Source organism: Delphinapterus leucas, chromosome 5, assembly GCF_059928025.1.
Source record: "Delphinapterus leucas isolate spDelLeu-1000000601 "Yukka" chromosome 5, BTC_Dleu_Yukka2, whole genome shotgun sequence".
Classification (NCBI taxonomy): domain Eukaryota; kingdom Metazoa; phylum Chordata; class Mammalia; order Artiodactyla; family Monodontidae; genus Delphinapterus; species Delphinapterus leucas.
The window spans coordinates 24,217,416-24,243,981 of NC_143133.1; the positions used below are offsets into that span (position 1 = coordinate 24,217,416).

The following is a 26,566-nucleotide window of genomic DNA, read 5'->3' on the forward strand; positions in this document are numbered from 1 at the left end:
TGAATGATTTGCAATATCATTTATATTTTAAATTTTCTTATGAATAATTGTTCATATTCTTCATACTAATTCCAAGACACCACTTGCATTCTAAATTCCTTCTCAATGTTATCTTTTTCTTTTAATTTCTCACTCCCTTTTCTCGTTAACTTACTGCCCCTAACTTTGCCAATCAACTCAATGGCACTTTAATTTACAATAAGATTTCACATTCGACACACAACTATCATAAATGAAATATGCTAAAAAAGTAAATACCTCATTTCTGTGTAGGCTGTCTACTCACCCTTCCTTCTTTCTGTCTTTCTCTTCCTCAATCTAGTCTGTTTTCTTATCTTCAATAATTAAAGCATTGCTTTGATTAAATCATTCTTCTACTAAAATTCTAATGATCTTAATTAGCTAAAGTGCTATATATAAATCCTTTATCCTTGTATTCTTTAAATTTTGTAATGTTTGTTAAATTTTGCCCAACTTAACTTTAATATTAATTTAAAATATTTATAAAAATATTTTCCTATTTTAATTCTCTTTTCTATTTAAATTGATTATCTCTAGATATTAGACTAATTTGTTCATTGTCTCTCAAACCTTACTGTCCAAGTCAGTCCTTTGGGTATTTGTTCCCCAACATAGACTTTCCAGCACAGCCTTTTCTCACAAATTGCAGGATAATTTGTTGAGACATTGCTTACATTTTGCTGTGCTTTTAATTTCCCCTCACTATTCTAAGCTGGTTTCCAAGCATGTAGAATCTTGACTAAGGAAAATTTTACTTTCCCAGAGGGAAAGAAGAAACTTGTCATAGAACAGGTTTTCCTAGCTTTGTTTTTTTCCAGAAGGCAAAACACCTTGAGAGGGATTTTTATTTATTAAGGGAAGTAAAGGGAGAACAGGGTGGGTGGGGAGAGAAAAAGAAAGGAAGCCCATGAGTGGGAGGGAAAGGAGATTAGCAGGTAACAAGAATATAGGTGAGCACTACTAACTCCCTAGAGGGGCCCAGGATAGGTGGCCACACAGCAGAGGGTAATGAGCTGATTTCTGGAAACCTCAAAGAGGAGACAACTTAGATAATAGGGTTTCACCAGAAGCAAAGATTCTTCTATGCAAATTTGACATAGAAGCAGTAATTGCCTGGAGCTGATGGACTGCATTGACGTGAAAAACATAATTAATTATACATTTTTTGCACATCTAATGTGTAAAGTAAGATCCTCCCCCCCTACAACCATCCATCCTCTGAGACTCAGTTCAAATTCTACGTTGTTGTAAAATTTTTTTTTTCTGAAATACCCACAGTTCAAATAATTTCTTTACTTCTGAATTGACTGTTCCTTTTGTTTGTACTTTACCATGGACTTCCCATCTTATCCCTTTCATTTTATACACAGATTATTTATAATTTCTAGCATGTATGGTATTTATAATTTGATGTTTTATATCCTTTCTCTACTAGATTAAAGTATAAGCTGCTTCTAAAGCAGGTACTATGATTTATAGCCCTAGTAGCCTTCAAAATTCCTATTGCTGTGCCTCACATCGAGGAAACACAATATTTATTCAATTTCATTTATTCCTATTTAATTTTTGGCCCTGATGGCCATACATTTCCCCATTTCTCCTTTGACATTTAAAGTATAAATATGTATATTTCAGAAAAGATTTTTGTCTAATACCTTTCCAATGCAATCAGATTACTTGAGTTTCATAAGAGAGAGTTCAGCCCTCAAATAATAATTATGACTTCAACAAACCCAATAAGATTTCAGTCTTTTCCTGAGATAAATGACAAGTGAAAAGAGTGTTGTTTTTTTTTTCTAATCCCTCCGTGTCTCAGGTGCATCAGGATTGCTTCCTCGTGTTTAGCAGTGTTGCTAAGCTAACCTTGGCAGTTTCTGACTTTCACAATTTAGTTTGTTTTATCAGAAGTGAACACTGAGTCAGTGTGAGATGTGTTACCATCTGGTACACAAATAAATCCTCTGAGACTCAGTTGATGTTCTTACAGGGACGCTCTGTTCCACTTGATTCAGTTTCCCTGGTGTTCAAAATTATTATTTTATTGGAACTGAAAATAAACACAGGCTTAGGAAAAATTAAATAACAAATTTTGCTGTCATTTTTCAAAGAAAACTCAATTAGTTCTCCATTTTGGGACAAAGGAGCATGCTGCTTTCTTCTGTCTGAATAGAAAGAATGACCGACTTAAGCAAAAATGAAACTCCTACACTCTGGTTTCTCTTCAGAACGCATAAGTCTTTCGCCTTTTACTAAAGATTTCCGTGGAGAGAAACAATTTAAAAAAAAAAAAGAAACTCCTGATGTTAATGAAACTTTTCTTCAGTTCACAGCATCCTTTTCTCAGAAGAGCATTGAATAACTCCCATGAATTCTCTAAGGATTTATTCTTTTGGAAAACTGTCAGATTTCTGGCATGATCTTTGACTTTAGATGGATATTTCCTGTTTAAATCAGTGAAAGTAAGGAGATACAACTGAATAATTCATTCTTTTCTAACTATACTGACAAAATAGAACTTTATGAATCAAGTCATAAAATCAAGGGCCCTTATATATTCTTGCCATATTGTATGTTTACTCTTACATAAAAGCAAGTATATTTTCCAGATCCTAATGTGCAACCCAATTACAAACACAAATCAATTGCTGCATATTCAGTGGATGCTTGTGATTTACTGACTTCCTTTAATTCCTCCTCCTGGATGTTCAATCTACATAGCTGGGGCCTTCAGACCTCTGTTATTAGGATGGTAATCTCCCCAGGCTCTGCCATAAGTCAGGTACTGACTTCAGCACTCAGGTGTTCTTTCTGCCAGGCTTGCTGTGTCCCACAGCAGGGAAGAAGGCTTTTGTCTTGTTTCTAAGAATAGTTTTGTCTTTGAGTGCCATGATTATACTAAGTGCTTTCTGCCCTCATAATTTGCCTAGTTCTTTACTTTCGTTTTTTAGTTCTCCTGTAATGCCAAACATTGACCACTGAGCTCCATTCATGTTCACTGGACTTCCCTTCTCCCCAGATCTCTGCCCCCTGGATACTTGGATCTCAGGCCACCCACCCACGGCCCTCTGCTTCTTGTGCATCTCCTTCATAGCAAATTTAAAAAAAAAAATCATCTCTCTTATTTTCAGTCATAAAGTTGACCTTGCAGCCCAGCTAAACTTAGACAGGAGACAGGGGAAAGGAAAGCTAAAGAAAGGCAATAAGTAAAAGCAGAAGTGACGGGGGATGAGAGCAGAACAAGGGCAGCAGGAGCTATTCCTGGATACAGAAATCATGGGTGGGCACAGTAGAGTTGAAATAAGGGTGACCTTCTGTGGGCGCTGGCATTCTGGGCACCAATACTGGCTTCCACAATGTTCATTCCTTCTCTCACTTGACCAGAGATTGCATGGGTCCCATAGAGCCATCCTTCGCACAACAGATGACAAAACTAGATCATATGAGAGGGTCCAACGTCTGTCAGAAACAAGATATCAGGACCAGTGTGATTCTACATGAAGTTCTCATCTGTGTGGGTGTTTTGTTTTTGTTTTCCTTGTTGATGATTTTCTGCTGCCGTCATTATGGCATGTGAAATTGCCCCACTGGCATGAAAACCCAGCAATCTTTCTGTAAATTTAGGACTCCTTAGACTATACTACTTTCTCTCTGGTGTTTAGAGGCCAAGCATTTATGCTGTTTTTGGAACTATATTTGAAAATAACTCAAAGGAAAAAGTGTAATGTTGAAGTACACCACAGAAGTTGGCTCTAGCCGGAATCAGTTCAGAAACTCAACATTATAGCTCCAGTAAGTATCATGTGCAACGTGCCCTCATAATTTATTTAGGCCTCCACCAAAGTCAATCATCTTCTTTGGATAGTGTGTTACCCATAAGAGGCTGAGTCAGCATCCTAAGCATTGCTACTTCCTCAGTGGGGGAGTTTTGTCCTCAGGCCTGGGCTTTTCCCATCTGTGGTGAGCTGCTATGTTATCTACCCAGCTGGGTCATGGGATTTAAAAAGCTTTACATATCCATGGTCATGCAGCTTGGTGTGGGATGCATCACTATTGACTATTGACTATGGGAAATGGGTGTTTGAAGGGTGGATAGTGTTACAGCATGAATCTGAGAGTAGAGAAAAAAAGGACTCTATTTAGTTTTGCTGAGTTGGACAGCATGTTTGCTATAAATGAAACTGATGCACTTTGAGGCCTAGAGGGCTTTCTTAGGTTCATTGACTCAAGTCCCGTTCAATAATGTTCTACGTTAGGATACCCTGCACCAGGGCCCTCTTCTCTCCCCTTGATTAGTGAGGAGTTATTCTTTGTGTAAAAATCACAGAGAAATAATATGAATTGATAAAGATAATAGGTGAAGTTATGGAGGACTGAAATTCTACTTTAATTGGAGGCAAACAAAAACTAAACAAAACTGTCCTCCCCACTGTGTTGCATCTCAAGTCCCAAGTTCTCTATCCAGGTTCCTTTTTTTCTCTACCTTTCAGAGTCTTCTGTCACTTCGTTTGCTTTATTAATTGTATCCACTTTTACTGAGGTAACATTGGTTTACAACACTATATGAACTTCATGTGTACATTACATTTCTACTTCTGAATACCCTATAGTGTGCTTGCCACGAAAAATTTAGTTTCCATGCATCACCATACAGTTGACACCCTTTACCCATTTGTCCTCCCTCCACCACTCCACCTTGGTAACCACTACACTGTTCTCTGTATCTTCGTGTTTGCTTTCATTTGGTTTGTTCAGTTATTTGCGTTTGTGTTTGTTTTCCATAGTCCACATATGAGAAATCATACAGTATCTGTCTTTCTCCATCCGACTTATTTCACTTAGCATAATACACTCAAGGTCCATCCATGCCATAAACAAAGATGAGATCTTGCTATCCAGCGTTTTGGTTATAAGTACTAGGAGAAGTGAGGTGGACTGTGTATACTCTACCTTGTTCAGGACCAGAAGAGCAGTCATGTTTATAAGGGTATAAACATGAGAGGAAAAAATGCCTTCTGAAACACCAATCCGTCTCCTCAACAGAGTAAGACCATCACATAACGTTCAGTTTCTACTTCCTAGCGTACGGCTCAGAAATTGCCTCCAGATTGTCAGGTGGGGCAAATGTGGCCCTCAAATCTTTGCTTTAGTTCTCTCAGTTATCACAGTCCTTTCTTCCTGTTGACAAAGTATGAAATCTCTTTTTCATATATTTGTCAGTTTTTCTAGTTTTATTGCAATAGGAAGGTAATTCCCTACAGCTAATTCTTCATAGATAAAAGCAAGGACACCCTAACTCGTGTCATTTTAATGAAACCTTATTTGTCAATCCCTGCTCATAAATACCACCTTTCATTTTCACAGACCCTTTCCGTGAAGATGGGCCTTTCTTTGATTCTGTCATAGGAAGCAGTAGGAGGGGAGATGCAGATGTTTTCAGTCTGTACTTAATTAAGCATTGCCAGTTCTTGAGGGTGGCTTTTGACAACCGCAGAGCTACTGCACCACTTCAGTTTTACCATATGAACCACTGTTCCTCTGAATACACTTTCTTAGATTTATGACATTTTTGAGCAAGCAGGCTAGCACATAATGTCTTGTAAATCTGGGATTATACTTCAGTGAAAGAGAAAATTTTAGCAGATGACAAACTTTTACAGTTCCTATTCATGGTGTGTTTAGTAGAAAAACAATTAAATTCTACAGAAAATTCCTTTATCTCACTCTACTTTCTTTAATCCCAGCCCACAAAAAATGTAACTAAATCCGTCAGCTACGGGTAGAAAAAGTTTTCTTTCTGCATTATCATTATTCTTTTACTTTCTTGGGAAAGTTGCAGACTATTTCTGTAGGTACCACTTCCACCTATCTTAACATGGTGTTTTTCACAGCCCGATTTTGTATGTTTAAATGGAAATGAAAATCTTTGTTAGGACAGTACATGGTTAGATATATATAAATGAATTTTCCTTGTGCTTGTGAATATGATAGTACAGATGAGTCTATAGTGACAAATTTTCACACTAAACTAGGAGAGGGGCTCAATTAATTTCTGTATCAAATTCGGTACAGACACACGTAATGCACTATTCTGCTTTCAGTCACCACACTCAATCTAATTTATAAAGTTTCTGCAGTACAGTGTAAAAGAAACAACATGGACTCTTAAAATAAACATACTCTAGTTTACTCTCTGGCTCAGTAAAACATCTCTCAAGTGAGCAAGCGTGTATACACACACAAATACACACACACACACACGTCATATAGAGAGAGCTATATGTGAAAGTTTAGTTATGAAAATTAAGTGAGATAGTATATTAAAGTAAAGCATATTAAAGTACCTATTATACAGAGCACATTGTAATTCTCATGCCTGATAGCTAATATTATGAATATTATTTTACTTTATAAACCTTTAAAGTAAAAACTATAACCATTCTGGTAATTCTAGACACTGAAAATTTCACATAATTCTGCATTTATCAAGATGAACCGAGATATTAATGAAAATCCTAAATTTAATCGGCCTTCATTCCAATGCTGTAAATAGGCTCCTGCTTCTGCCCTCTTTTGTTGTCTGGCTCCAGTGCCACATTCTCCCAGCAGAGGCGAGCACTGGAGCACACAGTTGTTCATATATTGCCTGAATCCTGCAAGTACTTATCAAACAACTCTGAAGATTATAATAACTAGATGTTGACACCCTGTATAGGAATGGATAATCTGGGGTTTAAGTCTATGAAATGGAAGGGGACCTCATTTGTCTTAAGTATCTTTCATATGTTAGGGCCTTAACATAGATGATCTAATTTACTTTTCTATTAAGCAGTGAGAGAGAGGTTGTTTTCCCACTTTCTAGATTGGGAAACCAGCTAAGAGGTGAAATTACTTATTTAAGGTCACATAAGCAGTGTGACTTAAGGGCTTGCTTATATTTGGAAGTATTACAATGCTGCATAGACTATATAATTCTTACCATCGCCTCTCCATTACCAAATGAATTTTTAAAAAAAATCTTTATTGGAGTATAATTGCTTTACAATGGTGTGTTAGTTTCCGCTTCATAACACAGTGAATCAGTTATACATATACATATGTCCCCATATCTCATCCCTCTTGCGCCTTCCTCCCACCCTCCCTATCCCACCCCTCTAGGTGGTCACAAAGCACCGAGCTGATCTCCCTGTGCTATGCAGCTGCTTCCCACTAGCTATCTATTTTACAGTTGGTAGTGTATATATGTCAATGCCACTCTCTCACTTTGTCCCAGCTTACCCTTCCCCCTCCCCGTGTCCTCAAGTCCATTCTCTAGTAGGTCTGCATCTTTATTCCCGTCTTGCCCCTAGGTTCTTCATGACCATTTTTTTAGATTCCATATATATGTGTTAGCATACGGTATTTATTTTTCTCTTTCTGACTCACTTCACTCTGTATGACAGTCTCTAGGTCCATCTACCTCACTACAAATAACTCAATTTCATTCCTTTTTATGGCTGAATAATATTCCATTGTACATATGTGCTACATCTTCTTTATGCATTGATCCGTCGATGGACACTTAGGTTGCTTCCATGTCCTGGCTATTGTAAATAGAGCTGCAATGAACATTGTGGTACATGACTCTTTTTGAATTATGGTTTTCTCCAGATATATGCCCAGGAGTGGGATTGCTGCATCATATGGTGGCTCTATTTTTAGTTTTTTAAGGAACATCCATACTGTTCTCCATAGTGGCTGTATCAATTTACATTCCCACCAGCAGTGCAAGAGGGTTCCCTTTTCTCCACACCCTCTCCAGCATTTATTGTTTGTGGATTTTTTTGATGATGGCCATTCTGACCAGTGTGAGATGATATCTCATTGAAAATATTTTAATTGTATTCCTGTAAAGCTTAAAAGGTCTTGATGTATGATCAATATAGATTTTTGCTTTACTTAGGGGCAAGATTCTAACCATCAGCTTAAACCCTGAAGGAGCATTTTCCTCCTTTCCGTAGATTTAATAGCAAACTTTTCCCCCAGATGTCCCTTTGTAGTGATACACAGGCTCGGTATTTTCTGTAGATAACACAACACACGATCAAAATGTGCGGAAGGGAAAGAAACGGCGTGTGAGCATCTTCCGTTGTCCGCAAGCAGCGCGTTGGCAGCGATTCGTTTGCTTCACTGCGGGCTTGACAGGCATTCTGCTCCCTGACGGCGAAGCCAACGCGCCTCGGCAGCGGCTGCAAAAGCAGCTTCGGGTGATTAAATCTCAGGCTTCTGTCAGGAAACTGCCTGTGATGTCTTTTCTCACAACTACTTAGGTCTCATTACAAACCTCCTTTCTTCTCTGCGGACTCGGCTCTGGCATCGCGAAGAAGTGTTTTCATGTGGCATGTCTTGCTTTGAGATCCCTTACCTTCATACTTATGAACTTAAAAATGTTGATATAGTACTCATGAATAAAAAAGCAGAAAATGGAGAAAATGTATTTCTGAAAACATTAAAGAGTGCACATGCCTTTTAATGTAAATATATATTCTTGTGTATGCTTTTAAACCTATGAAATTGCACTACATTGTTTTCACTGATATTTTCTAACAACTAATTTATTTCAAATAGCGTCTTAGCATCTTATCGCTGTGGGTTGTGCAGTCTAAATAAAAGGGTGTAGAATTTCTTAAGCTTACAATCTAATTTACACAAGCATGGGCAAACAAAAAAAAAGAGCGCATTCAGACGGGTTGTTTGGGTGAAGATGGTTTATTATGAAAGAAGTGAAGACTACATAATACTCAGGTATGTTAGTTCAAGGAGTAAGCTATTCCAGGCCTGAGGCGTCATGATTCTAGATAAAGAAATGCAAATAAATCAGAACTGGGTACATGAATATAAAAATAAAGGAGAAGCACTAGGTCACATACATATTAACACGCTTCTCCCATCTACTCTTTTTCACTTTGTCCCCGTATCGGCCTTATTTCCATTGATGAGTGGATGTATGCTTCTTCTCAGATGAAGTACTTCAAGAATGTTAACAGAGGCAATGTCAAGTCACTCTGGGAAAAGAAGCTAGTCCACCTTACTAGAGTCTATTAAAAATTAATGTGTGCTCACACCTACACCTGCAGAACCAATGCTAGAAAAATTGGGGCTACTAATCAATAATTTGACCAGGAAGGACCATGCTTCTTCTAATATCTTACATAAAATTTTGCCATTTCAAACTATTTATTATGGGGCTTCCCTGGTGGCGCAGTGGTTGAGAGTCCGCCTGCCGATGCAGGGGACACGGGTTCGTGCCCCAGTCTGGGAAGATCCCACCTGCCGCGGAGCTGCTGGGCCCGTGAGCCCTGGCCGCTGAGCCTGCGCGTCCAGAGCCTGTGCTCCGCAACGGGAGAGGCCACAACAGTGAGAGGCCCGCGTACCGCAAAAACAAAAACAAACTATTTATTATGAGCAAATAAACTCATCACTTATAATGCTGATACCTTGGGGGTAGGTTACAAGTCAGTTTCTCACAATTTAGCACTAACCAACAGATTGCTATTTTCTTAAGGAGGTAGATAAATTCAATTGAGATAAATGTGCTTTAGTTGTATATTAAAGATGTTTTAGTTGAGCTTGATATATAGGGACTGAAATATACCATACTGAGAATCTTTGAACAGCTGCAAAGCAGGATGAGAATCCTGGATACATGGCAGATGCATGTCAAAGGATGAGCAGCAAAACTGCCCACCTTTATTGGTCTGAGTCACACTGTCCAGTACATGGATATATAAACATACCTGAAAATTTATCATAAAGCCATAAAATAATATGGAGCCAAAAATGTACTTGGCGGGAAATGGGTGATGAGACAATAAGGTAGGAAACTTGTGAAATGTGTAGAAAGAATGGGAATATAGGAGGATATTATAAAAGTGGATGGGGAATACTATAAAAGTGAATCTCTGGGGAGAAGATATTTAGAATTGCTGACACTTTTCGAGTAACAATTTCCCACTCCAAAATATCCCTCTCAAGACACCTTCAAAATATTTAGAATCCTGTTTTTAATTCTTTTGAGAAACTGACTAAAGGAGTAGTCAGTAACTTAAGTAACAACCCAAACCTCATTTCAGCTAGTAAATTAGTATGCCTAAATTATCCAACAAACTTCCCGACTTCAAAGTCCATATTTTTTCACCTCTGTACTACTCATATTTTGAGCAGCCTAATCTAGAAAACTGGTGGAAACATTCTATTAGCTGAATATTCTTGTATACGAGTCATGAAATATATATATTATAAATTCTTATCTAACTAAATAGCATCTCTCTAATAAAAATATAATAAAATGTAATTAGCCTATGTTAATTTTCATTAAGGTTGGCAATGCACATGAAAAGTCTTTCGTATTTGTAAAGCATCATACAAAAGAAAGGTTTTGCTCTGATCTTCAGTGGGCAGTTGTCATGGTCTTTGAGCTGAAAATACAAAGTCGACATATTCAACATAAACTTAACATAAACAACATAAAATAGTCATTTACTATCTATTACTATTACTATCTACTAGCTATTAACAGTGAGTTATTTTATAATTAGTAACTGGAGAGCTGATGTTAAAGCACGGTGTGGTAGTAGTGAAAAGGGCATTGCACTGTGATTCAAGAGAAGTAAGTTCTAGTCCTGGGTTTTTCATGTGTTACTCAGGGAAAGTTATTCTTTGAAACCCACATTCAGCATTTCTGTAAATAGTGATGCAAAGGTTTGATGAACTGGATATATGTAACCAGGACACTAAACAAGCATGATTCACAGAGTATAATCAAAACAAAATTTGAGTTTTTTGTTTTTCACCGTCCTAAGTAAATGTATTCAACAGAGGAAGGTATTTTCCATATCTACCAGGGCTCTGACAACGCATGTCAGATTGCTTCCCATGTAGAATCACTCACTCAGGCTCCAACACCTTGTATTAGGCTTTTAGAGAGGATGCCCACCATGCTTAATTTAGGCTTCAGTATCTCATGTTGGACACTGTCCCACACAGACACGTTCTACAATACACATACGATTGACTCATTCTACCTGCCACTCCTTACTACGTCTGCATCCTCGTCACCCTGAAGGCTTGACTACTTACTTAAACTGGTCCACTCTCCCATGTCGATCCCTCATCAACTGGCTCACGCTCCCACATCTCAAGTCATGTTGCCACACAGGTTTTTCCCTTTATGTTCTTCAGATTGGATTACTTCAATAGATCTGCCTCGAATTTCAGCTTTCTTCTGCTCTCTCTGATCTGTGATAAGCCTATCTTGTAAACTTTTATTTCAGTTTTTGTATGTTTTAGTTTTAGAGTTCCATTTTTGTTTTGTTTTGCTTTCTGTGTTTTATAGATTCCCCATTAAGTCAATTTTATTATCGTCTTTTCCTTTGGTCACTATATACATAAGGTTAATCTCAGGTTTGTAGTCTCTCAACCACTTTTAATTATTGGCGAATTTTCCCCATTCCTTTGCACATCTGGAAGTGTTTACTTTTCTAGTTTCTCTTATCTTCCTGTTAATTGTATTGATCTTTGTTTAGTAAGTAAATAATTTATTGAACTCAAAAACCAAAACAGTCATTGTGCAGCAGCTCTAAATATTCACTTCTTTTAGACTACTGCTGTGGCTTTTTACTGAGAACCTTGAAGTTTTCCTTATGTATGCACCGTTTAGGTGTAATCTAAGGATTTGGGCAGGGCTTGTATGTATATTTGTGGGCTCCTTCTGCTATAGCTCCTTCCTTTATGGGATTGCTCTTCTCAACTTCCTGCCACTCTGGTTGCCTTCTAACTCCATCTTCTGACAAGCCAAAGTCTGAGGTTTCTTGCTTAAGTTATATGTGCACTGAGCAACATGGACTATGGAGTGCCCTCCGAAGGTGTCATGTATTAGTAGATCTCACTCAGTGCAGTTCCCTTCTGTCAAGGGTCTAATACCTTCAAGTTTCTGCCTGTTTGTTGTCACTTTCTAGTGCCTTCAAATATTTCTTTTTAAGTATTGTTCAGAGTATATAATGGTTTCCTCTGCAAAGGTTGGTCTAATATTAACCCTCTGCTATGATCAAAATCCCCCTCCTTATCTACTGGTTTTGACTTCGATAAACTTAGTTATTTATTAAACTCCAAACTATTGACATTAATAATAATAATGACCAATACTACATTATTTTTTATATTTATTTAGTTGTGTAAGTATTTTAGATTCTTTCACCCATATTATGTCATGTGGGGATGTACACTGTAATAAAGAAAGTAGTTGAAAGAGAAAAAATCATTTTTATATTTTTTATCTTTATGGTGTTAAAAGGTGAGGCAGTGAAAATGATTTTTGCTTAACTCTTGGTACTAAACCACAGAGTGGAACACAGAGCAATAAGTAAGAATGCAAAGAAGGATAGTAATTAAAGAGAAATCTGGCATTTAAATCTTTGAGGCTGCTGGAGCCCATGACAACTCAACTGGGGACCTGTTAAAGATACATTCTATTAGTTCTTACTAATAAGAACCTGCTGTATAAAAAAATAAATAAAAGGGGAAATCCACAGTAACACATTAATAGTAGGGGATTTTAACACCCCACTTTCACCAATGGACAGATCATCCAAAATGAAAATAAATAAGGAAACACAAGCTTTAAATGATACATTAAACAAGATGGACTTAACTGACATTTATAGGACATTCCATCTAAAAACAACAGAATACACATTTTTCTCAAGTGCTCATGGAACATTCTCCAGGATAGATCATATCTTGGGTCAGAAATCAAGCCTTGGTACATTTAAGAAAATTGAAATTGTATCAAGTATCTTTTCTGACCACAATGCTATGAGACTAGATATCAATTACAGTAAAAGATCTGTTCAAAATACAAACACATGGAGGCTAAACAATACACTACTTAGTAACCAAGTGATCACTGAAGAAATCAAAGAGGAAATCAAAAAATACCTAGAAACAAATGACAACGGAGACACGATGACCCAAAACCTATGGGATGCAGCAAAAGCAGTTCTAAGAGGGAAGTTTATAGCAATAAAATCCTACCTTAAGAAACAGGAAACATCTCGAATAAACAACCTAATCTTGCACCTAAAGCAATTAGAGAAAGAAGAACAAAAAAACCCCCAAAGTTATCAGAAACAAAGAAATCATAAAAATCAGATCAGAAATAAATGAAAAAGAAATGAAGGAAATGATAGCAAAGATCAATAAAACTAAAAGCTGGTTCTTTGAGAAGATAAACAAAATTGATAAACCATTAGCCAGACTCATCAAGAAAAAAAGGGAGAAGACGCAAATCAATAGAATTAGAAATGAAAAAGGAGAAGTAGCAACTGACACTGCAGAAATACAAAAGATCATGAGAGATTACTACAAGAAACTCTACACCAATAAAAATGGACAACCTGGAAGAAATGGACAAATTCTTAGAAATGCACAACCTGCCACGACTCAATTAGGAAGAAATAGAAAATATGAACAGACCAATCACAAGCACTGAAATTGAAACTGTGATTAAAAATCTTCCAACAAACAAAAGCCCAGGCCCAGATGTCTTCACAGGCGAATTCTATCAAACATGTAGAGAAGAGCTAACACCTATCCTTCTCAAAATCTTCCAAAATATAGCAGAGGGAGGAACACTCCCAAACTCATTCTACGAGGCCACCATCACCCTGATAACAAAACCAGACAAGGATGTCACAAAGAAAGAAAACTACAGGCCAATATCACTGATGAACATAGATGCAAAAATCCTCAACAAAATACTAGCAAACAGAATCCAACAGTACATTAAAAGGATCATACACCATGATCAAGTGGGGTTTATTCCAGGAATGCAAGGCTTCTTCAATATACGCAAATCAATAAACATGATACACCATATTATCAAATTGAAGGTGAAAAACCATATGATCATCTCAATAGATGCAGAGAAAGCTTTTGACAAAATTCAACATCCATTTATGATAAAAACCCTGCAGAAAGTAGGCATAGAGGGAACTTTCCTCAACATAATAAAGGCCATATATGACAAGCCCACAGCCAACATCGTCCTCAATGGTGAAAAACTGAAAGCATTTCCACTAAGATCAGGAACAAGACAAGGTTGCCCACTCTCACCACTCTTATTCAATATAGTTTTGGAAGTTTTAGCCACAGCAATCAGAGAAGAAAAGGAAATAAAAGGAATCCAAATTGGAAAAGAAGAAGTAAAGCTGTCACTGTTTGCAGATGACATGATACTATACATAGAGAATCCTAAAGATGCTACCAGAAAAATACTAGAGCTAACCAATAAATTTGGTAAAGTAGCAGGATACAAAATTAATGCACAGAAATCTCTGGCATTCCTATACACTAATGATGAAAAATCTGAAAGTGAAATCAAGAAAACACTCCCATTTACCATTGCAACAAAAAGAATAAAATATCTAGGAATAAACCTACCTAAGGAGACAAAAGACCTGTATGCAGAAAATTATAAGACACTGATGAAAGAAATTAAAGATGATACAAATAGATGGAGAGATATACAATGTTCTTGGATTGGAAGAATCAACATTGTGAAAATGATTCTACTACCCAAAGCAATCTACAGATTCAATGTAATCCCTATCAAACTACCACTGGCATTTTTCACAGAACTAGAACAAAATATTTCACAATTTTTATGGAAACACAAAAGACCCAAATAGGCAAAGCAATCTTGAGAACGAAAAATGGAGCTGGAGGACTCAGGCTCCCTGACTTCAGACTATACTACAAAGCTACAGTAATCAAGACAGTATGGTACTGGCACAAAAACAGAAAGATAGGTCAATGGAACAGAATAGAAAGCCCAGAGATAAACCCACGCACATATGGTCACCTTATCTTTGATAAAGGAGGCAGGAATGTACAGTGGAGAAAGGACAGCCTCTTCACTAAGTGGTGCTGGGAAAACTGGACAGCTACATGTAAAAGTATGAGTTTAGATCACTCCCTAACACCATACACAAGAATAAGCTCAAAATGGATTAAAGACCTAAATGTAAGGCCAGAAACTATCAAACTCTTAGAGGAAAACATAGGCAGAACACTCTATGACATAAATCACAGCAAGATCCTTTTTGACCCTCCTCCTAGAGAAATGGAAATAAAAAAAATAAATAAACAAATGGGACCTAATGAAACTTCAAAGCTTTTGCACAGCAAAGGAAACCATAAACACGACTAAAAGACAACCCTCAGAATGGGAGAAAATATTTGCAAATGAAGCAACTGACAAAGGATTAATCTCCAAAATTTATAAGCAGCTCATGTAGCTCAATATCAAAAAATGAACAACCCAATCCAAAAATGGGCAGAAGACCTAAATAGACATTTCTCCAAAGAAGATATACAGACTGCCAACAAACACATGAAAGAATGCTCAACGTTATTAATCATTAGAGAGGTGCAAATCAAAACTACAATGGGATATCATCTCACACCAGTCAGAATGGTGGTCATCATCAAAAAATCTAGAACAATAAATGCTGGAGAGGGTGTGGAGAAAAGGGAATCCTCTTGCACTGCTGGTGGGAATGTGAATTGGTACAGCCACTATGGAGAACAGTATGGAAGTTCCTTAAAATACTACAAATAGAACTACCATATGACCCAGCAATCCCACTCCTGGGCATATACCCTGAGAAAACCATAATTCAAAAAGAGTCATGTACCAAAATGTTCATTGCAGCTCTATTTACAATAGCCCAGAGATGGAAGCAACCTAAGTGCCCATCATCAGATGAATGGATAAAGAAGATGTGGCACATATATACAATGGAATATTACTCAGCCATAAAAAGAAACAAAATTGAGCTATTTGTAATGAGGTGGATAGACCTAGAGTCTGTCATACAGAGTGAAGTAAGTCAGAAAGAGAAAGACAAATACCGTATGCTAACACATATATATGCAATTTAAGAAAAAAAAATGTCATGAAGAACCTAGGGGTAAGACAGGAATAAAGACACAGACCTACTAGAGAATGGACTTGAGGATATGGGGAGGGGGAAGGGTAAGCTGTGACAAAGTGAGAGAGAGGCATGGACATATATACACTACCAAACGTAAGGTAGCTAGCTAGTGGGAAGCAGCCACATAGCACAGGGAGATCAGCTCGGTTCTTTGTGACTGCCTGGAGGGGTGAGACAGGAAGGGGGGTGGGAGGGAGGGAGATGCGAGAGGGAAGAGATATGGGGGCATATGTGTATGTGTGGCTGATTCACTTTGTTGTGGAGCGGAGGCTGACACACCATTGTGGAGCAGTTGTACTCCAAAAGAGTTGTAAAAAAAATAATTAAAAAAAAAATTCAAAAGAAAAAAAAAGAAAATCCATTCTAATCTTTGCATTGAACTCAAATCCTTGCTTTCCTTTATCTGGACTCATTAGTGATTATTTATTTATTTATTTATTTTTGTGGGGCAGGTTAGACTTAAAAAATTATGGTAGACCTAATCAATCAATAATGAAAGTTTAATCCTTTGGACAACACCATAAAATTTATTTTCTCAGCACATATTTTTATGCTCATACATATGTGAGAAACATACAGGGTCAGTGGTTTTATAGGTAGTATTTTTGCTATTTTAGAATTCCTGAATTGAATAGATCATTAAATAAAATTTATATAAGATGGAAAACTTATTTAAATTGTTTTATTGAGCCCAGCATGTGGTATTCATTCTCTCTAAATTTAACTAAAGCTTCCATCTGTTCTTTAATTCCGACGTCTCTGATTAAATCTTCACACAAGGGCTTCCCTGGTAGCGCAGTGGTTGGGAATCTGTCTGCCAATGGGAATCCGCCTGCCAATGCAGGAGGCATGGTTTTGAGCCCTGGTCCGGGAGGTTCCCCCATGCCGCGGGGCAACTAAGTCCGTGAGCCACAACTACTGAAACCCGTGCTCCGCAAAAAGAGAAACCACTGCAATGAGAAGCCCGAGCACCGCAAGGAAGAGTAGCCCCTGCTCTCGGCAACTGGAGAAAGCCCACGCACAGCAACGAAGACACAACACAGCCATAAATAAATAAATAAATATTTTTAAAAAAAATCTTCACACAAAATACAAGTAAACACAATATATTCATGCACATTATCAAAGTTCCATTAAAAGTTCACCTTCCCATTCAAATGTGATTTTGAAGTCGAAACTCATTACTCAAGAGTTTTCTTCACAAGAGCAAGATTTGATTCTAATTTCAGAGCAGGCATCCTGTGACTCCAAGCTGTATAGAGTATCAACCAATGTTTGTGGCAATATAAGGCTCACCACTGTCCACCTTGTACTATTCTCAAAATGTCATTATTTTTTAAAGAATGGGCCTTGGAGGAATTAGTTATATTGGGAGCTTTTGGTTTTGCCATTTTAAAAGTTTTTTATACTTTCTCAATTTTAGGAACTCCAATTTAATTTTTTTCCATTTAAAATGGTTGCATGCTCAAAAGTAACCTAAAATAAGAATGAAGATTGTCTTTTTTATATTTTGGAAAACATCTCCAGAAAGGTTTACTGTCTAGGAAATGACCTTACTGATCTCAATTATCGTCATTTGGGAGGATTGTTTTCAAATAATAATTGTTTTTAAGAATCAATAAAGTAAATTTCAAACAAAATAATGATATTTGTAATTTTTAAGGTCCTCCTTTGCTTGACTTACTTAACATAGTTCACTTCTTAATCTTATAAAAATAAACCTGTGGTAATGTTTTTTATGTCAATTTTACAGGGTATGAAAATCAAGTTGTTGAGAGCATGTAACTGGTCCAAAATCTCATAATGCAAAAGTTGTTAAGTTGGAATTCAAAGTCAGGCTTGTTTAAATTCAATGCCAAATGCTCCATCCATGATTTCATATTAGATAACATACTAAGAACAGTCTCTCTGCTTTGACAGGTTAAGTTAAAGCAGAATACCAAACAAAAAGTAGTGGTTGTGCTTCTAACACTTTTTTCCTACACTGTTATTATTTCTGTTGAAGAGTGAAATGGAAGAAACTGAGAGAAGAGATAGATTCTAGATTTCTGAGAACTTGCATGGAATGACCTTTTGCTTATGGAGTTAGGGATCTGTCAGTTTTCTTTACCAAAATGCCAATGATGTCTTTTTTCCTTCATCTTTGTTAGCACCCCAATCTACCTAACACCCACTGGCAGAGAGTAGAAAATTTTCTACATACATCCTTGTAAATGACAGGATGATTTGGTACCATGGTAAATTCGATGCTTTTTCTTAGCTGAGTGAAATGCCCTGTAAGTTGTGGCCTATAAGAAAGAGAACAGGCTCTTTTTGTGACTAAATACAATGTAACCATGTGATACTATTGATTTCTTTTTAGCTTTTGGAGATTTATGTATGAGAAGTAACATTTTCAAAAATGATCATGAAATAGGAGAAGTAGAATACATGCAAAGTTAAATGTTACTATATGTAAGTACAATTAGTTTTGCTAGTAATATCAAACTGTATATACTGCAGAATGGATTTTGTGTTTCAATATAGTTGAATTGGGAGACTATAGATTTATCCTAAAAGTGGAGCCATCTATTAAAACACTACTGAGTGGCCTTAAATGTCATTCTACTTTCCTTAATTCTATCTTCTTTTTATGACTGAATAGTATTACTATTTCTGATCCTTGCCTTACTCATCAGATTTAATTCTAAGAAAACTATTAGCTATTTCTGAAATCAAATTGTAAGAAGTCTCTGGCTCTAACATTAACTTCAACAAACTAGGATATTTTTAAAAAATCATGTGAGGCTCTGGGTTTGTTTCCCATTCTTCCAAACCATCTACTGCGTGCATTTTCTATTGGGAAACATATCTAGCCAACTCAATTAAAAACTTAACACTCCCTATGCCTAGAGTGATGCTTTTACTAAATTCTGTTTAACTGATTATCTTTAATGGTCCTTTTTCACTCATCAGTTATAGAATGTCACTATACTTTTACAGATAACTGATTTCTTACTTAGTCTCTCTTTTTCCCAAGGAACTGATACAGAAAGATCATAAATTCTTCCACTATGGGAATTAATTGACTAAGCAATACATTACTCTAGAAAGCACACCTGTCCAGCTCTGCTGCTGTTTGTCTGTAAGAGTTATGACCACTATAGTAGATAGGCAGTAGTGATTGTTGTTTCTGTTGTCATACTAGCTTTGAGACTTTAGATGAGCAAATGAACTTGCTTAAGCCTGTTGCCTCCTGTGCAGAAAGTGAATATTAACAGCATTTACCTCTGTTCAGAATTTATTAAATTTGATGATTTACATAAAATGTTTAGCAAATATTGGGTACATTGAAAGTGTTTAATAAATGTTAGACAATAATATTGTTCTTTTATTGTTAATTATTATTTTACTATTATTATCTCAAGTTCCAAAGTTCCCCATATCCAAAGAATCCTCTGGGATATACCTTGAATTTACTAAAATATCTTCCATAATTTAAGATATTAAACTAAAACACCGTGATGTAATAATTTTCTGAGCTTTAACATCATTTACTAAACTCCTGAATTTTTGCTATGGTGCAGATGTTTAATATCAGTTTAAAAGTATGTATTCAAAATTGTAGGTATTTAAACATATTTAATATATTTAAAGGAGATATTTGAATACACTATGATACAGCCAACTACAAACTCATTTACATAAAAGATGACAGATTTTTTTTCTGAAATGTGCCAGAACTGGTTCTGCTTGAAAGCAGGGCTGACAGTGAAATGGTACCTGGGATTCTTCCAGCATTAAACACGTAAACATATGCAATTTCTATGCACAAATTAGCAACACTTCTCATTTGAGTGTATTCAAGGTCAAACAGGCATTTTGATTATTTAGAGAGTTTTGAATGATGAATTATACGAATACTTCAGGTCATGCTCTAATTATATCTCTATTATTTCCTGAAGAGCAGGAAGGTTTGTGCAGGGATGTGGAATTATAACAATATTAAAATTAATAATAAGATGATATAAAAACATGTTTATGACACTAAATACATAAGTATGACAAATGGATAATTTTCTACACAATTTACCAAAACTACCAGGAGAAGTAAAAATGTTGAATATTCCTATACCTGTTAAGGACATCGAATCCATAATTGACAAATCACCTCCACCACAAACAAAATAAACCCTTCAATGGCAAGATCGCGTTTCACTGATAAATCTTTCCAAACATTCAAGGAAGAAATAATGCTAATCTTACACAAATTCAAACTTAGTTCATGAGACCAACAAAAGTTTTGATACTAAAACTTAAAAAAGATATTATAAGAAATTATAATTAAATACACACTAACTCTCATACACATAGATGTAAGAACCCTAAATAATAACAAATAGGATCTAACAGTATATAAAAAGGAAGTTTAATTATGACCAAGAGCAGACAATTCCAGGAGTGCAAGTGGATTTACCACTGGAAGATCAATCAGTATAATGCACCATATTTAAAGGATAAAGAAGAGAAGCACATTATTTCTTGTAGATGCTGGAAATATATTTTATTAAATTCATCACCCATATATGATAACTATTCTCAATTAACTTGTAATAGAAACTACCTTAATCAGATGAGGGGTATCTATATCTACATTTACCTATCACACCTATTGCTAAATCTATCTATGTTTTATAAATTACAGATATTACAGTCAATAGCAAAATATTAATGCATGTCTTCTGAGGTTAGAATGAAATATTGTACTCAAAAACCACTGCCAGTAAATAGCACAAGGGGAAAAAAATGGCATAAACATTGAAAATAAATGGTAAGACTTGTCTTTATTCACAAATGATTTATTTTTTTAAAATTCTATAAAAAATTATCAGAATTTAGATGTAAATTTTGAAAATTCATCAAACTTAATGTCAACATACAAAATCAATTTTATTGCTATACATCAGTAAAAAATTGAAATTAAATATGAAAATACCATTTATAATAGCATCAAAATTATTCGCCATACATATACCCTGAGAAAACCATAATTCAAAAAGAGTCATGTACCAAAATGTTCATTGCAGCTCTATTTACAATAGCCAGGACATGGAAGCAACTTAAGTGCCCATCATCGCATGAATGGATAAAGAAGATGTGACACATATATACAATGGAATATTACTCAGCCATAAAAAGAAACGAAATTGAGTTATTTGTAGTGAGGTGGATGGACCTAGAGTCTGTCATACAGAGTGAAGTAAGTCAGAAAGAGAAAAACAAATACCATATGCTAACATATATATATGGAATCTAATAATGATAAAAAAAAAAGTCATGAAGAACCTAGGGGTAAGACGGGAATAAAGACACAGACTTACTAGAGAATGGACTTGAGGATATGGGGAGGGGGAAGGGTGAGCTGTGACAAAGTGAGAGAGTGGCATGGACATATATACACTACCAAACGTAAAATAGATAGCTAGTGGGAAGCAGCTGCATAGCACAGGGAGATCACATCGGTGCTTTGTGACCACCTAGAGGGGTGGGATAGGGAGGGTGGGAGGGAGGGAGATGCAAGAGGGAAGAGACATGGGAACATATGTATAACTGATTCACTTTGTTATAAAGCAGAAACTAACACACCATTGTAAAGCAATTATACTCCAATAAAGATGTTAAAATAGAAAAAATTTGCCATAAAGACAAAAATCTCAAAAAATGGAGTCATAGAAGATCTCTAAACTTAAAACTACAAAATATTTCTAAGAAAAATTAACCCTAAAATTGGAAATAGATACCTTGTTAACTGATTAAATAATTGTATGTTGAGATCTATATTGTATATTGTTAATATCCTTAAATTAATACATAGAGTGAATACAATCTAAGAAATATTTCAAGCCCTATTTAAATAGAAGCTGAAATACAATGCTACTACTCTAATCTGAGAAAGCATAGAAAATTAGACAGTATTCTACATATTAAGCATATTAATTATGTAATTATTCTCTCCCCCAAAAGTAAAATATTTTAAGACCAGATGTCATAGTCTAAAATTTAAGGACTGCAAAAGCCTAAAACTTATATATAAAGGCAATAGACTTAGAATAGGTAGTGCAAATTTGAAGAACAAGCACAGTATTGGAGGAATTATAGTACCATATTTCAAGGTTTACTTTAAAGCTTTGGTAATTAGTGCAAGCTTAGGCAAATTGAGAAATGCAAAAAATAAAGAAACACTCAACTATGTTCACTTAATTTATGGCAAAAGAGACAATGCAGTTCATTTAAGGAAAGAATGATCAGTTTAGCAAATTTGGCAGGAGCAAAATTGACAACTACCATACAATATACCAATATTAATTTTATATGTATCATGGACACAAACATGAAAGCTAAAACAGCCAAGATTATAGATTATAGATATAAAATTTAAAGATTATAGATATTATAGAAGTTTACATAGGAGATACCTTTGTGATATTGTACAGTCCAAAATACATTATTCAGGTCACAGAGAGTATTAGACATAAAAATTAATAAATTGGGCTTCATTAAAATTAAGAACTTCAGTTCATCAAAATACAGTCCTCAGAAGTAAATCAGCAAGTCACAGACTGGGAGTAGATATTTCAAATTTATATATGAGAAAAGATTAATATCCAGAATATGTAAAGAACCACCACAAACAAAGAAGGAAACAAAATGCGTAATTTACATATTTTACACACATCTCTGGAAAATACACTTTACTAAAAACAATCTCCAAATGGGCAATAAACTTATAAAATCAGTCTTAATACCATTATTCATTGGATAAATGAAAATGAAAACCGCAACGAAATAGTACTAAACATCCCAGATAAATGTTTGGATAAAAATTTAAAAGTTGACAGTTTTAAGTATTAGCAAGAATGTGAAGCCAGTGGAAGTCTTGTACTTTGAAGGAGGGATTGTAAACTGATTTTAAAAAGCACTTTTGGAAATCTCTTGGGCAGTACCTACTAAAACTAAGCATTTTCCTATTCCATGAGCTGGTAATTTCATTTCTATTTATATGTCAAAAGATAAATTTACACATTGGCTATAAAAGGCATGTAACTGTTCATAGCAGCTTTCCTCCTAATAGTACCAAACTATTAACAACTACTTGCTGTCAAAAGAAAACTAAAATTGGAAACAACCCAAATGTCTGTGAAAAGAATAGATGAATCAACCCTGGTATATGCATACAATGTTATCTTACACAAAATTTTTTTTTTTTTTTTTTGCGGTAGGCGGGCCTCTCACTGTTGTGGCCTCTCCCGTTGCGGAGCACAGGCTCCGGACGTGCAGGCTCAGCGGCCATGGCTCACGGGCCCAGCCGCTCCGCGGCATGTGGGATCTTCCCAGACCGGGGCACAAACCCGTGTCCCCTGCATCGGCAGGCGGACTCTCAACCACTGCGCCACCAGGGAAGCCCCTAGTTATCTATTTTATACATATTAGCGTGTATATGTCAATCCCAATCTCCCAATTCATCCCACCACCACCTCCCCCATCACCTTCCCCCCTGGTGTACATTTGTTTGTTCTCTACATCTGTGTCTCTATTTCTGCCCTGCAAACCGGTTCATCTGTACCATTTTTCTGGGTTCCACATACATGTGTTAATATACAATATTTGTTTTTCTCTTTCTTTCACTCTGTATGACAATCTCTAGATCCATCCACGTCTCTACAAATAACCCAATTTCGTTCCTTTTATGGCTGAGTAATATTCCATTGTATATATGTACCACATCTTCTTTATCTATTCATCTGTCGATGGACATTTAGGTTGCTTCCATGACCTGACAATTGTAAATAGTGCTGTAATGAACATTGGGGTGCATATATCTTTTTGAATTATGGTTTTCTCTGGGTATATGCCCAGTAGTGGGATTGCTGGGTCACATGGTAATTCTATTTTTAGTTTTTTAAGGAACCTCCATACTGTTCTCCATAGTGGTTGTATCAATTTACATTCCCACCAACAGTGCAAGAGGGTTCCCTTTTCTCCATACCCTCTCCAGCATTTGTTGTTTGTGGATTTTCTGATGATGCCACAGGATTTTAACATAACTAAACATATTGCATCTACCTTTTCTTTTTTTATTGCCAAAGTCTGTGGGATTGTCAGGAGGTGTCATATCATTTAGTGCACAAAATACATGGGGGAACTGCTCCCTGGAACCTTCAGGCTCCCAGGGCTGGACTACACTCTCACCTGTTTCTCCGTGCAGCCCTCAGGCTTGCTCCCTTCTCTCACTCCTTGGTAATTACAGTCACTTCGTTTTCCCACATGAATCCAAAAGCTGTTTTCAACAAAAATGGTTCTTTCCCTAAAAAGAAATATTTATACTTGTTACTAAGAGAATAACTTTGCATGGCCTCCATGACTTTATACAGATATATTATCCAAATAATCTGTAAAGAGAAAAGGTATGTCAGATGTGTGTCATCAGAAAGTAACTGAATACCCAAGTCAAAAACAATTAAGCAGAAAGGAAATATGTTGGCTTACATAAGTGGTCATCTGAGGGATGGTGGACTCCCCAAAGTGGGTAATCCTTGGTCCATTTCCCTGTAGTCCCCTTGGCTTTTTTTTTCCATGTAGTAAGGTGACAGTGATAATTCAGATTTAACATCATCATGTTACTCTCAGGAAAGCTGAGAAAACTTTCCTGAAGAAAAGGTGCAGATATCCTTAGGCTTGTCACTCAGCCTCACAGTGTTGGGGGATCATGTCAACTTCTCATGGTGAATATGGGTTAAATAAAGGAGGGTGTGAACACAACAAAATAGATATTCAGGTAGGAAGGAGAAAAGATGGATGCTTACTAGGCAAATTGTAATGCCCATAATATATACATATTTTCACATAAAATATTTTGTGCTTTTTGTTTTGTCGGTTTTTGTCTTTGGCAAATATAGTATTAAACGTGTTCATATAATTAATTTTTAAAAATATGCTTACTTTAGAGCAGTAAATGCTTTAGATGGAATGAAGGGTTGAAATTTCCTGCTAGTTTTACTTATTGCTTTTATTTCTTACCATTAATTTAGTTATCTAGGTTCACTTAAATTATAATAAAGTAAGTGTGAAAAAGTTGTTATTCCACTTAAGCACCAATTAGTCCTTTACTTGATTTACCATAATTATCTCCTCTCTTATAAAGATCCCAATCAATCAATACATAGATATGAGTACCCAGAGGCTATATTTACTCAAAGGCACGCTGTCCATGTATGAGTGGTTTGCCGGATTCACACAGGGCCAATCAGCTTTGCTCTCTCAGAAATTTGCGATTTGAACTGAAATGCTTTGCATCAAGGTACATTAATTGCAATGTCCTAGAGAAACATAGGTGAACTCTTGCTGTTAAGGTCCTTTAAGATTCCAAGTTTGCTGACATTTTCAAGTCTTTCTGGTTCAATGGTTTCTTGTTTTCTACCACTGTATGCTTTCAAAAGAATTCCTTTATTCTACAGAGCCAAAGCCAATGTTTCTCACTTGAAATGAAAAGCAACTTAATTCTAACAACGAGGAAAAGTAGGACTTTATAGGGGAAGAAATGGCAGGAAAATAAAACCATCAACATTAAATTTCCTTCCTTATTCATTTCCTGTATGGATTTGGTTATCTATATGTGGCCATCAAATGATCACTTCAGAATGAATGGAAATGTTGAATGACTAGAATCTTTAAAAGTACAGGTACTAAAAAAGTGTAAATTTATAACTTTATTAACTATATTCCTTGATCATGGAGTGCTTCTTTGATATTGGACAACAAAACGACCATGTGTAGAAGAGTTTTAAAAAGGGAAAGCGTGTTAATTTTACTTGAGCTGCATCATTTCTTACTCGACCTCTGATTTTTGAAAATTGCTTCATGATAGTTTCCTTCAACTGTTTGATTTTTATATGAACAAGAAATTGGGTGCATGGAAACAAATATTTATATACTAAAAGTTATGATGTAACTTTTAAGACAATGTACTTTTCTGTCCTATCTTTGATACTTATGTGGTGACATCTAAGTCAGATCTATTCCAGTGAAAATGTATCCTACCAATAAGGATCATTAGATGAAAGATTCCCCCACTGAAATACTGACAGTCTCAAGAAAAGTATTTGAAGTATGTGAATCTTTTTTACAGACTTTATTTTTTAGAAAAGTTTTAGGTTCACAAAAAATGTTGGTAGGTACAGAGATTTCCCATTCAGTCCATGCTTGTACACATGCATAGACTCCCCATTATCAGCATCCCACACCACAGCAGCACATTTGTTAAAATTTATATGACACATCGTTATCACCCAAAGTCCATAGTTTACATTAGGTTTTGCTCCTGGTGTGGTACATTCTTTGAGTTTGGATAAATGTGTAATCCTCTGTGTTCTGCCTATTTACTCCCCTACCACTAATCTCTGGCAACCACTAATATCTTTATTATCTCCATAGTTTTGCCTTTTCCAGAATGTTATATAGTTGGAATCACACAGTAG

General features: G+C 36.0%; 1 non-coding gene across 1 annotated transcript; it reads left to right on the plus strand.

Annotated features, from left to right (window-relative positions):
* The first annotated feature begins 2,227 nt into the window (after positions 1–2,227).
* On the plus strand, positions 2,228–2,346 carry LOC115801959 (U5 spliceosomal RNA). Its single transcript, XR_004022336.2, has one exon. It is a non-coding gene; the product is annotated as a U5 spliceosomal RNA (small nuclear RNA).
* Positions 2,347–26,566: the final 24,220 nt, after the last annotated feature.